Source organism: Dunckerocampus dactyliophorus, chromosome 4, assembly GCF_027744805.1.
Source record: "Dunckerocampus dactyliophorus isolate RoL2022-P2 chromosome 4, RoL_Ddac_1.1, whole genome shotgun sequence".
NCBI lineage: Eukaryota > Metazoa > Chordata > Actinopteri > Syngnathiformes > Syngnathidae > Dunckerocampus > Dunckerocampus dactyliophorus.
This window is the reverse complement of record NC_072822.1, coordinates 3,920,924-3,935,171: the sequence shown is the minus strand read 5'-3', so window position 1 is coordinate 3,935,171 and position 14,248 is coordinate 3,920,924. Positions and strand designations below refer to the sequence as shown.

Here is a 14,248-nt window from a genome sequence, read left to right as displayed (position 1 = left end):
CCATTTTCTATGCCGCTTCTCTTCATTAGGGTCGCGGGGGTATGCTTGAGCCTATCCCAGCTGACATCCTGGACTGGTCGCCAGCCAATCACAGGGCACATATAGACAATCAACCATTCACACTCATATTCATACCTATGGACAATTTAGAGGTGCCAATTAACCTAACATGCATGTTTTGGAATGTGGCCCTTGTAGAATATCAGATCATCAAAATAAATTTTAGGTTGTCCCAATCTGATAATGATATCGCCTATCGAGCCGATATTAGCCAAAAAAAATAAAAATCTGATTATATCGGCCTGCATCTAAAATCTCCAATACTGGCGCTCAGATACAAGCCGTTCATTCTAGACTTCCGTCCAGCAACAGCCCTTGTATTCAGCATGCAGCACCCACGTGACCACAACAACAGCATGTGCTAGTGTCTTTTTTCGGTAAAGTCTGCAAAAGTCGTTGCAGTTCAGTGTCATGCACAAGTTTCCTGTGGTGTCACATAAGTTTAATACGACCAACCTCGTCGCGCATTTGAAGAAGGTTTTTTGCAACACCACAGCTTCCTGAAACGTCCCCCGCTGGTTGACACATTTGCAAAGCGTGAGAGACTGCCACAGGACGGCAAAAAAATCATTGGCTGTAACAAAAACGAGCCCGACCCTGTCGGTGGTGAGTAATGTCGGGTTTAAACGCTTCTTTGAGCACATCGAGCTCAAAGAAATATGCATATTTAAGCAAATTGTACTTATTCCTGGCCTAATTAAGCATTTTCAAACAGGAAAATGGCTAAATGAACTAATTAAATGAACTAAAATACCAATACAAGGCAGAAGAAGCATTGTAATTGTGAATGCATTGGCCACTAGGTGTCAAGGACCAGACATGAGCACCGGAAGAGGCATTTATTGCAGGTTTCTCACAACAGGCACAATAACAATAACATAATAATCATAATAATTACACACTCCTGTCCTCCACACATCTGTCTGCTCACCGCTCAGGTCCCCTAGGGAACACATTTACTGTGACACACACGACCAGGACCCAGAGTTTTTTTTCAGGTTTGACATTACTATTTCAAAAGGTTGTAGCTTGAAAATGGTTAGAGGTAAAGGTATATTGTAAATGATAAAAATCATCAGTATGACCCAAAGTTTGTGATGGGAGTAAACCACCAGGCTCACCTGGTCACCAGGCTCAGAATTTGTCAGATCCCTGTCTCCACGACACCGGCTCATCAAAATGTCTGATCCACTTGTGATACTCAAGCAAACCCAGCCATCATCATCGTCATTTACAGTGTCATGAACACCATTATTACTGCTATTATTACATAGATAAATATAAAGTATCTATCTATCTATCTATCTATCTATCTATCTATCTATCTATCTATCTATCTATCTATCTATCTATCTATCTATCTATCTATCTATCTATCTATCTATCTATCTATCTATCTATCTATCTATCTATCTATCTATCTATCTATCTATCATGCCTGTGAATATTGTCATTCATCCAGTTCATTGTTTTCTCTCTATTAGCGGTGTATTTTTTGCAGAGGAGTCTCCCCTATTTTTGTGGGGTTTTTTGCATTCCCGCTACCCCCCTCGCTATTAGCAGTGTTTTGACAACTCACCACATCCCCTCCTGCAACCCCGAGCACGGTTTAGCAAAGCATCAGCTCAAGTATGCTGTGTGTGGACTGTCATGGCGAGTGAGCGTGCTGCCGCACGCACAATGGGCTTCAGTGTCTATAAACTTAGAAACTTGGCATAGAAGCGCCCACAAATGTTGCTCAGAATGAAGTTACAGATGTCCATCATCTTCTTGTGTAAAGTATTGACACCACATGAGGCACCATATTTGCAGAAATGGCTTGTTAAATTCAGCAGTGTGGCCTGTCGCAATTTTGCGACTTTGGCACTTAAAGTGGTTAAATGGCTTAATATGTCTACTATATTGGGTAATACGAGTGTACATAATACATTGATGAGACAATAGCCACCGCAGGAAGTACGCTGTCCAGAAAAAAACGACATGGAACTGCTAACGTGTGAGTCTGGTATCTTATTTATGTTTAATGTGTCGTATTTTGTGTAATTATATCTACTATATTGGGTAATACACATGTAAAGGTGACTATATGGGTGTTATTTTATGTGTAGAGGGCTCTAATAATATTAAAAACCAGAAACACTTTGTCTATGCCGTAACTATGAAAACATCCATGTATTAATATCGAATCCTACTTCGCAGAAATTCACTTATCGTGGAACCAATCAACCACAATAAACGAGAGACAACTGTATATCCTCTGACCCCCAACATTTATTACATGGAAAATAACTTACTGTATCTGTATTTTTTTAAAATCAAACAGTGACATCATTGATTGAAATGGGCATTTAAAGGGTTCATGTTAAATATTTTTATTTTTATTTTCACTGAACTGAAATTGATAGAAAGATTTTGAGCAAAAAAAGTAGAAAGGTTTGTAGTCTGGTATGTTTTTATAGCAGTTTTTGGAATACTTGTTGTCATTCATTCCTTCAGTTTATTCTATGATATTCAATGATCACTTGCATCATCATCATCATCATCATCCTCATTGTCATTACATCACAGTCAAGCATGACAGCAGTTTGAACAAGACAGTTTGGTGCATTTTTAGAGCCATGTATGATCGCAGGGGCGTTGGTGGGCAGGGGTGAGGTGTCTGAGTTTTTTTCACACGACTGTATGCATTTGTTTGTGCAAGGTAACTCTTCTACTCCTGACCCACCGCACAAAAACGGGTGAAAATTTGTCAAAACATGGAAGCCCCCTGTGTTGCCTGTGCTGTCTTCATGACAAATACCATTGACTTGAAATTTCTCACGCAGCTCAGTGCGCACTACAAATCACCCACTGGAACGGATAATAGTACACATCTTTAGGGGCCCGACAAGCACATGTGTGTAAAATTTGAGCAAGACAGGTTAAAAAACCAGCAAAACGTCTTTGCAGGGGCACATGTTGGACTTAGCAATTGTCCATAAGTCATTGACCATCTGTTTCATGATGATAAAACATGTCTGTATTACGTATATGATAGTTTTTACTACAACCTATAGGGATCCCCACAAATGTCATTTGCAGTCATGTGAAAAAATGACACCGTTACACCGTTTTTGTATTTAAACTTGCTTGTATCTAAACACACTGCTGTGGCAACACCAGCTGTTCCAACCTGTCCCATAGTGAAACCCGCTTTAAGTGTTGTGTCTTTCCACCAAAGGAGTACAGGACGACACGTTCACTGTCAGTCAAGGAGAAATGATCACACACACTATATAAACCACACACACACGCACGCACACACAGATCTCCTGCGACCTATCACCTACGCCGGGCTGCAGCCTTCAGTAGCGTGACTTCTGGGAAGCGGGGAGTGATAGCTTACATTTCATTGTCCTTGCATGGGAACGAAGCGGCGCTGTATCGTTTTTCACGGTCAACGCTTTCTTCGCCAGTTGCTCTGCTTTTGTCACCGCTAACGAGACCTCGCTGGCACCCCCCGTGTAAGATTATGAGGGTTTGTTTTTGCATTTTGCCAAAATAACTGCACAATCACCCACACATTGTTGTTTTGACACCCATGTGCGCTGTAGTCAGCTCTCGTTCCACTAATCTGTGTTCATTAAGTGTCTTTTTTGCAAAGCTGAGGCATTTAGCAGATGTCACATTTCATCAAACGCATTATTGGTTTCCAGCTGGATCACGTCATTAAAGAGGTAATTTCTTTCCAAGGAGACACAAGTGAGGCTTGTGTCTATGCTGGATCTCCTTCCTCTCGGAGTCTCAAAACTTCCTGTGTCGAGCTGCTGTGGTTGCAAAGTGACACCTCTTTAGAGGCACTGATCTGCTGGCTGTGAATCACAATGGAGAAGGCGAGTTATCACTGCCGCACGCTGAAAACAAGCCAAAGTCGACCCCTAAACAGGAAACGAGGAGAGTTTGTGGGGTATTACATCCTGTAATTGATACATATTCCCGGACCGCTTTCACATCCACATTAGGTGCTCAGACTCTGCAAGGGACAATACTATAGTAAATAATCCTGGGTATGCTTTAGAGTAGTCAATGTAGAGCTTGTGTAGCAGTATAGGTTTTAGTCAACACAGCCATTATTGTCTAAATAGCTGGCAACACAATTGAGTAATCGTGTATTGGTGGTGGTGGTGTCGCAGTCTGCACGAGTGTTGCCCGCAATGGGGGAGCTGCGGTTCAGGGAAAACATAAATTCCAGCATGTACTATGACGTTGTGACACGGAGGATGATTCCCTCCCTTGGGAAACTGGGCCACATGGCAGTAACGAGTCCAAACACACTTCCAAGATGACGAGTGAAGAGGAAGCTGAAGGTGAAGACGGTGTCTCCTCCAGACCTGAACCCATCTGACCACCTAGGTATCCTCAGGCAGAAGGAAAGAAAGTGGAGTAGCGCAAGGTGTGTAACATCCAGCAGCTCCACCAGTGATGGAGAGAGGATTCCAGTAACAAGCTGTGCAGCTCTGGTGAATTCCATGCCCAAGAGGATTAAGGCAGAGCTAGATGACAAACACCAAATATCCACACCAAGGACACAATTTGGACCTGTTCAATGTGGGGTGTACTCATTTGTGTTGCCAGCTATTTAGACAATAATTGTGGATAGTAAATCTGTACACCGACTGCTGTGACTTGCTATAATATTGTCCCTTGAGAAAATGCTCAGTGAAATGTTAGGGGTATACTCAATTTTGTGAGCTACTGTGTATTATCAGTTTGGAGGCTGTTTTTTATTTACAACCCATCCACTGATTCAGACCAGGGAACGTTAAATATGTACAGCTACAGAAGCACCCTAAAATGCTGAATTGAGCTTGTGCTTTCAGCTCATTTGTAGATGTCACCATGGCCACTTTGAGCCAAATGGCTTTGCAATCATATGCTGTGATATGGACCTAATTGTTTGTCCAGATGGGAATGTGTGTTAAATGCATGCGTGTGTGTGTGTGTGTGTGTGTGTGTGCAACAGGGCAAGCTGACAGCCTGTTTGTCCAGTGAGATAGTGCAGAGGAGGCCTGGAGCCAGCGATGGTTGATATGTGCCTCAGTTAATGGCAAGATAATCACACGCGCTAGACAGTAGAGCACATGCGACTGTAAACACACACATGTACGCACTGCTAGTATGTTTAAACACTGGTGGCATTTGTTCATTTGTTACTTTCTGCGAAATCACAAGAAATCTTCCCATTAGGCCCACACTGTGTATATGTAGTGCATGTGTTATAGATGAGAGCAAAGGAACCGCTTAAACAGAGACACCACAGACCAGAACACTGGGAAATAAACACATCGCAGCTGTAATGTTAACACCATCAACTTCTAACTCACGCGCACACACACACACGCACACACACACGCACACACACACACCATCACAACCTGTAGCATGCCCAACAAAGTCACATTGCCTGCAGACATGCCTGTTTTTCAGTTGGAGTGAAATTGGTTGTGAATGACTTACCGTATCTCAACAATTTTTTTATTACTGTATATCTTTTCATGGGACAATACTCAAGAAATGAAACGTGAATATATTTTTGAGTAGTCAGTGTACAGCTTGGAGAGCAGTATATTTACTATCTATTGAAAATGAGTCAAAGCACCATGATTGTCTAAACAGCTCACAAAAAGAGTGATTATAGTGGAACCCATTTAAGTTGACATCCCTCGCATTGGTGTGACATAACTGAAAATAGACTATTTGCGACTTTCGATTTTTGAACCTCCGATAGCTTTTCCTCCAGATTTTCCTCCATTTGTGCAAATGGGTGCATTTTGTTAGTAATGGTTGTGAAGAGCACTGCGACCTGAGGCCCAATGCCGTTCCAATGCAGTTCCTTTCCTGTTGCGGTTTGCTTGTATTGATTTTGACATTGGGGGTGCCAATGCGCACCATTTTTGGTCACAAATTTTGCATGCCAAGTGCATAAACAGTGCACAAAGAGTGCGCATACTAGTCTTCAATCTTTTCAGGTGTGCCATCTAAATGACTCTCATTGCCACGACGAATTGCAGGGAAAATGTGAGGAAAAATACGTGTAAGTATAAACACCGCTTTCGTCGGATTGTGGACATGCACCGTTCTAGGTTCTAGGTCGACTTAAGCGGGTTCTGCTGTACCAAGATAACTGTGTCACTCAAGCATGGTGGTGGTAGAGTTGTGATCTGAGGCCGCACGATTGCTGCTGGCACTGGGGAGCTGTGGTTCATGGAGAGAAACATAACTTCCGATATGCACTATGACATTCCAAAGCTGTCCATCCATGCACTAATTTGTAGAATATGCAAATGCTTCACAAAATAGAGCAGACTTTAACGCAGAGCCTTTTTTTGGCCTTTTCTTTGAAGTGTCATTCAAAAAGAGAATAAATTGAGATTCTCATAAAGTGTGTGCGGTGCTTCTTGCATTTTTTTTTCACCACTTATCTAGAGGCCACAGCAGCTGATTGGTAGCAATGTTTGTTTTGGAAGCATCAGGGACATGACTCTGTATTATTACAAATAATCTCTCCAAAGAGAAAGTGGTGTCGAGGTGCTCTGAAAGCAGTTGAGGTCAGAAATAGGAAATATTTTCGCTTTTTGTTTCCCTACCGTTGGTTTCTCTTGCAATTTATTTTTAGAAAACAGTATGGAAATAGCCAGTTCTCGATCATCAAGGTTACTATTTGAAAAACAACAATTTGACTCAATCACTTCAATAAATGTGCTATTTGAAGGCCTTAAATAGTCAAACATTTGATGTAGCTATGTGTATGCCGAGTGAGGTGTTCATGATGGATCATGTTTAATTTGGGTTTGCAAACATCCCCCCTCCCCCGTTTCATACCCTTCTTAACAGTACCTGCGTGTGATTTGTGTCCCTTCCCTATAGTTTCTTGAAATCAATCATGCACTTCTTGAGCATCTGCACTGTGGAAGTGTATTGTCAACTGGCACTCATTCTTTCAAATCCTAAACTGGGCCTGTTATATTTGCCGCGACACACCATTGGCCAGGCGTTTGCGTGTGTGTGCCTATTGTTTGTCAGCATGATTTTTGCATGCCACCATGGAACAATGTGTCACATGATGGTATCACGGGAATAGAATGTCCCATATGGTAAAAATAGCAGGTGAGTGTGAATGTGGCCGTGAGTATTCAGCACGCTTTATTACTATGTGAGGGGGCGGAGGGGGGTATCCAGGTATCAGACTCAGCTCGGGCCGACTTATTTATGCACCAATTGCATTAAATCATAAATGTTACTCCAGCTCTCTGTCAGAAGCAAGGTGATATAAAATACTGTGATAGCATGCCTGGCTAGTGAGCACCATAAATCTGCAAGATGATCCATGAATCCCTGGTTTTGTCTTTGTCTGAACTTTTCTGCCCTCTCTGTAGAAGTTCAATGTGATTATTGTGAATTGTGTTTCAATGGCATTTTTCTCTGCTGAAACACGTATGTCATAGTTAAACGTCAACGTTGGCACCCAATCATAAACATAGAGCATGCCCAGCGTAACATAATCATCTTAGGATTCCGATTTTTTTACATGAAGTTGTATGACATCCCTATCCCGTACTTGGTCCAATGGGCCCAGTTCTGGTCGGATTTCGGTGATGAGAAACGTAGTTCCGGTTAGTTATTGGGGTTATTTAGCAAAGAGTTTGGCTTCTCACACAATATGTGTTCAAAAGAGTAAAACATTGGCCTAATAAATGTTTGGCTTTACTTTCTCTGACATCCTATTGGCTGCGCGCTATTGGCTGTCCATTGTTGTGTGTGTGATGAAGATGCATCCGCCGCGACACCGCAGCCATTTTGTTTACGCATGTGTTCCATTGTCATGGACATTTTTCATGTCAAAAAATCCTAAAAACTATCTCTTTAAGTATGTCATGTTCCTCCTCTGCCCATATATGGGCAAAATGACCAACGGAAAACCGCATCTGTAAACTTCAAATATACTTCCGAATATGACACTGATGTACTTTGTTCTTCTGCTGGTTGGCCTCTAATTGATGTGACATACACACAACTATCATCCAATCACCTTCAGTCTTTTCCAAAGAGTTTATGCAGACTTATTTCCTACGAACTATCCATGAAGTGTGCCAAATTAGTTTGGCCTGAGGCATAAACAGCCCTTCCTTGTTGATCGATGGTCAAGTGGCCTTCATTTTTTACACTTCACGTGGTATTTTATTAGCTTGTGCTTAACGAGTAGCGCTAGCAGTGGCAATACCTGATTCTATCGCAGAATATGGTCGTCCTTAACCATTTTATTGCAAAAAGTGATCAAACAGTGGCCGAGTGGAGACTGTGCGCTATTCAAACAATCGCAAAATCGCAGCGACGGATGCCAGAATGAATCGTAGAAATGTCTTACACGTTATTTGAGTGGCCGTGAAAACACTTGGGCGACTCGCCAAAGTAAACTGTATGCGTGTGTGGGTGTGCGTGCTTGTGTGTGTGGGAATGGGTGCAGTAGTAGACACTTCGGAATAGGATTGAGTTTCACATCTGTGGACACAGTTGGCCGATAGCAGTTTTCTTCAGGACCGTGAATGTTGAAGGCAGAGAGATCTCATGTCTGATTTGTGGTCAGGTAAAAACAATTTAGGACCTTTTGTAGACGAAATATGTTCCAGCAGACACACACACACACACACTTGTATTCAGTAGAGACAATAAATAACTCAAGGAATGACATAAATGGATTTTCTCAGGCAGAAGATTAGAATCAACAGTTTAGAATCAGTAAAACTAATTTATCCCTGCAGGGCAATTGTTTCAGTTACGGCTATTTTCTGCGAGGCTTGTAAATCTAATGAACCCAGCAAAGAGGGGTTGCTGTGGAAAGGGACCCCCAACCCCACCAGACGCCTTTGCAATAAACTACAACCGAGATTCTCTTCCATTTTCACTTCTTGGTCGGTGCAGTGATCACATGACCAAATACTTTTGTCTACATAGTGTATGTTGGAAGACACTACTCATTGCCAAGCAATCCAGGTTGACCTTGGAGGGAATATTTTGGTCAAACATCTCATGACCTTAGGTTGTATACTGTAGTATTGGATTATCTTTATTATTGTGTTTAAATCCTATGAATCAACTGTTGAAGGACATGATATACTGTAGCCAAAATCCCAACTGGTGCATACATTGTCTGTAGATTAGATTTCGGTTGTTTAAGACAAATAGGCTTCAGGTGGCATGGATATAGTTTGACTTATTTATGAGTCACATAAGGTACACCAAAGCAGCGTGATTCAGCTCAGTGTGCTGCGCTCATCTCATTCTCCTTTTTCATTCCCTTTCCTGTCCTCCACTGTTGCTCTGTGGCTCTTTTCTGGAATGAGCTGGGAGTTCCAGAATCCTTGTGTACATATCACTCACCCCCATTGTGAAAAAAAAGAGCACAAACACTCATTAGTGCATCCTTCATTCATTCAAATGTGACTGTTAGAGTTGCCATGCCAATTATTTTTTCTCTTGCTGCTTTCCCATTGCTTAATGTTGTGATTCTATGTTTTAGATGTGGTTAAAGTGAAGATTTGCACACTTTTACCCCTGAGAAGGTTCTTTAAGTATCCTCATTACATTTGACAGAAATGTCAGCGTCCAAAAAACCTGCTGTAAAAATATGGTATTGTATAAACATATTCTTTTCCACTTTAAATTGAACCCTTTAGCCTGAAATATACATGTTTAATATAAATGTGTTTTAACACTTTAAAGGCTTGTATATTAGCGTAAAAATGAAATGACAAAGTACCTACATTATTATTATTATTATTATTTGGCCCTGAGATTACTTAATGATTGATAGCAACATTGCTTTTTATGTTATTATTATTATTATTATTATTATTATTATTATTATTATTATTATTATTATTATTATTATTATTATTATTATTTCTACAGTGTTATATTTATGTATTTATTTTATAACAAAAGAAAACAAAAAATGACTCTCAAGCGCTCCCAAAACCGCAGTCGTCCCTTGCTACATCATGGTTCCAACATCGCTCCCTCACTCTATCGCGGTTTTTCAAAGATGAATTAATTGGTAAATGAGCACTGTTTTGTTTTCATATCAAGATGGTCCTAATAATGTTAAAAAACATATTTAGCAGATTGTAAACAGGTTTTCTAAGCCATAACTACAAAAATATTCAATTTATAGAGAAGGAATCCTACTCGAATCCTAAATTCACTTATCACGGTCGGATCTGGAACCAATTAACCATGATGAACAAGGGATTACTATACTTTTATTTTACATACACACCTTTATCCAACACACCTCTCATTTTCAGACACACACTTATCACCCTTGCAGAACACAGCAAAACCTATGTAATTTTGCTGCATGCTTTGAATGGGAAAAAGTGGACAAATATAACCATTTAAAATGAAAAAGTCAGTCGTCAAAATTGTAATCTTAACGTAAAGGATGGCATTAGTTTATGTTAATATAAATGTGGGATCAGAAATTGTGTTTTTGGTCATTAGGAACAAATGTGTCGGTATTGGCCAATGTGTCAGTACCTTGCCATTTTAGGCTCATTTACAAAGATGACAACTCTAAAATGCCCTCTGGCAAATGTTACCTACATTACACAGTCAAAATGACTGAAACTCTGAACGTCACATCATTTTCTCAAGGTTGTCTTAAGGGTTTTAATAATGCTTATCACACCACTTTAGATCTTGGCCAACAATTGTATCAGGATGGACCAGTCCGACTCCCCAAAGTCATTAAGACATTCCAGCACATGTGTGATGCTTTTGCTCATCGCTGCACTGACATAGAACACCAAGAACATAAAGAGGAGTGTGATGATAAGAAGTGGGCAGTAGTAGTACATGAAACCTTCCACATCTCTCCCCCATGTAACGGCGGCTCTGTCAAACACGGAGAAGATGAACAACCACTTAGAGGCAAAAGGAAGGATGACGGAGAGGAGGAAGGGAGTGGAAATGAGTGGAAAGGGGGAGGCAGGTAGTGTTTACACTAGCTGGATGAAAGGCTTTATTTGACACAGGCACAATGACTAATGAATACGCTTTTCTCTCGGGCCTTTCCATCTCAATCTGACGTCCCCATCTTGTTACTCAAACCCAACATCCCTCTCTCTCACCTCTTCTGTCTTCTTTTTTGGCTTGTACTCTGCACAAAGCCCCATGTGTTGAAAAGAGGCTTTTACGCTTTTGGGGGTTTGTGGGGGCCAAGCGTTGTTAATTGCGTGTTGACAGTGGCCCCTATATCCTGCCATCAGGCCTCAAAGACCCATTGGGGGGACCTGAAGGCTCCTAATGGCATGTGAAAGGCTGCTTGAGTGAAAGAGCTTGAAACAATTATGGTGTCGCACAAGCACCTGGAGGTTGGGACTCTCACGGTGCACGTTATTTAGCTTCACATATGTTTTGATGTTTGGTCAAAAACAATATGTTGACCTCCAATTTGTTGGCAATTTTTCCTATAGGAAAATATTGTGAAATTGGTCACAGTGTCACCATCCTAACACCACGCCTACATTCAGTCATTCATACTGGCAAAGTCAGAACATTTGAGCATTGTAGTATGTACGAGCTAAAAGGGCAAACATAAATCAATAACAAAGTGCTTGTGCTTTGTTTACCTCGGTTTGAGAGGGGACAGACAACAGAGAGAACAAACAACAGTAACACCTGGTTGAAGAGGGAATAGACAGGTAGAAGGACACAAGGTAATGACAGCAACTTCACCTACTAGTGCTGGGATTCTCTTGGTTTAAGAGAACAAAAAGCAATAACAAAACATGACCAACAATAAGAGTGGGCGAAATACACAATACCCTCACCTGCTAGTGCTTGGTTTAGCTTGTTTTAAAAGGGGACATACTCGGGAAACAAACTAAATAACAAAAGGTAAGAGCTTCAAGGGCTTGGTTTGAGAGGGACGTACAGAAAGAGAAACTATGAGACAAAAAGTAATAACATCCGCGGTGATCGGTTTGTAATGATTTAAGAGGGGACAGGCAAAAAGGAGAGAACAACATTGTGTTTTAACATTTGAGGATTGACAACTAGAAATGACAAAAATAAACACACGTGCTAACGTTGGGGGTATTCTGCGAAAGTGGCTCAACCAACCCGGCTTTGTGCCCAAGATGCAACTCAACAAAGCCTAAATTCCTCAAACAGAATTGAACGGTACTGCAACGGTGGTTATCAACTTACTTTGTCAAGTCTGCTTTTCGGCTTTGTGCTAAGTGCGCTTTCACAAGAAAAGGGGCGTTTGACGTCGTATTAGTCTACTTCACACTAAAGTGAAGTGATCCCAGCCAGTGTATTTTGTACAAGATGAGCTAGTAATTATTATGGAGCGCTATGAGAAGTTACCAAAAGATGATGACTGCTAACAGCAACACTGTCGCCGCCAACAGAGCGAGGGAGGACCGCTGGCATGCCAGCATGTGGTGTGTGAAATGCGCTGATTATTAACACTGATTATTATACTAACAGTCGTTTCATTTGTCAACGCTCCACAATGCACACCTTTGACATATTAACACTTATCGATTTAAAAAATAAATACATTGGAGCTACAATTTTCTGTTTTCATGTTATATTTTCATGAAATATTTTAAAATGCTGTATCTCGTTGTGACCACTAGATGGCACTAGATAGACTGGCACTAGATAGACTGTGACGTGTTTTATTGCAGTTGATGGATGCCTCAGAGTGTTTATTCCTCCAGCAAATATTGTAATCTAAGAAGACTGGCAGGCTGAGGATTCACGCAAAGACTCCTGTGACAATTACATCTGCTAACATTGGCCCAATTATTAATATTTCATATTGCATTTTATTCCTGGTGCTCGCCTCAAAAAGTGAGCATATCTCGGAGGGATGAGCCAGATAATGCATTTTTGCCGAGTACGAGCATGAAATAAGTACAGCTCGTCATTATCCGTAATCGTGATGAAGGAAAATCCTCATTGGGTAACTCCTTATGTACTCACTCTTCGCGCTCTGTGATTGGCCAGTCACACACAGCGACCGCCCCTCCCGAGACACACTCGCTTGGCGTCACATTAATGCCAAAATTAGCGCACGTAAAAACATACTCAGTGCGCATAAAGACCACTCTCCTCGCGCTCATGATGTCTGGATTTGCTGCTCACTCAGTGCTCGCTCGCGGTGCCTAAATAAGCGCTCGCTGCTGCTTATTGGTTTGTATGATATTTAAAGTTAGTTGGTAGACTTGTTTCGTTACGTCCACACCGCATTTGACAAGACAGAGCTGTAAACGGCTCGTGTTGCTTCGGTCACTGCCTGTGTTTTTTGTTTTTTTTCGTCTGCTTGATGGATGGATGCAAGGTGCAGGAAGTAAGTGGAAGGCGTTTTCACCTCGCAAGGTGACCCACTGGACCCACGTAGTGACGCCAGGTGAGGAAAATAAGAATGTTTTAATGGAGGATGACATGGCTACCTTACAGATCCACATGTGGGAGGGCTAAAAGAAGGCCTAAGAAGAGTGCACTAAGTGTTAGCAGGAGGGGTACAAAGTGAGAGAAAGGGCAGCAAAGGCCAACATCTCCTGTGTGCTTCCCTGCAGCTCCGTCACGTCTCATTTTGCTCATCCCGTCTCTTCACCCCCCTCCTCCCCCTCCTCCTGTCCTTCTTCTCCTTCTTGCTCCAGTTGGTTAATTGTGGATGTGACCCCCTTTTAAAACCTCATCTCCCTCATGCTGTTTGGTCAACACAGTTTGTACAAAGGCGGTCGTAGAGGAGGGAGGCAATAATGAGTTTTGTGTAAATGTGAAAGATTGATAGTGTTCATATTCTTGGCAAGCCGTGCCAGACAAATGCCATTTTGGTTCCGGTGTGATTCACAATCTGTGGGAGGAAAGCGGCTTGTGAGTGCGTGTTAGCACTTTAGCACTTTTATCCAAGGGAGGAAGCCCTCATGCTCACTTCTCAGCATCTCCGCTAGCAGCTGTTAGGCATCTGCTCCCAATGATCGTGCTGGAATGAATGAAAACCCTAAAAGCTACCAAGGAGTGAAACATCCGTCACCCACCCCTTCCCCTTCTAACACCCCCCACCTCAAGTGACAGGTGCTTCTTTGAAATAGGATAAGTCGGAATACATCAGCTTTGTTCTGGTTCTTTT

At 41.7% G+C, this 14,248-nt stretch overlaps 1 protein-coding gene across 1 annotated transcript in view; it reads left to right on the top strand.

The window, feature by feature from the left end:
* The window catches only part of bmpr1ba (bone morphogenetic protein receptor, type IBa), a 61,941-nt gene that overhangs the window by 40,736 nt on the left and 6,957 nt on the right, over nt 1-14,248 (top strand). The window lies entirely within an intron of this gene.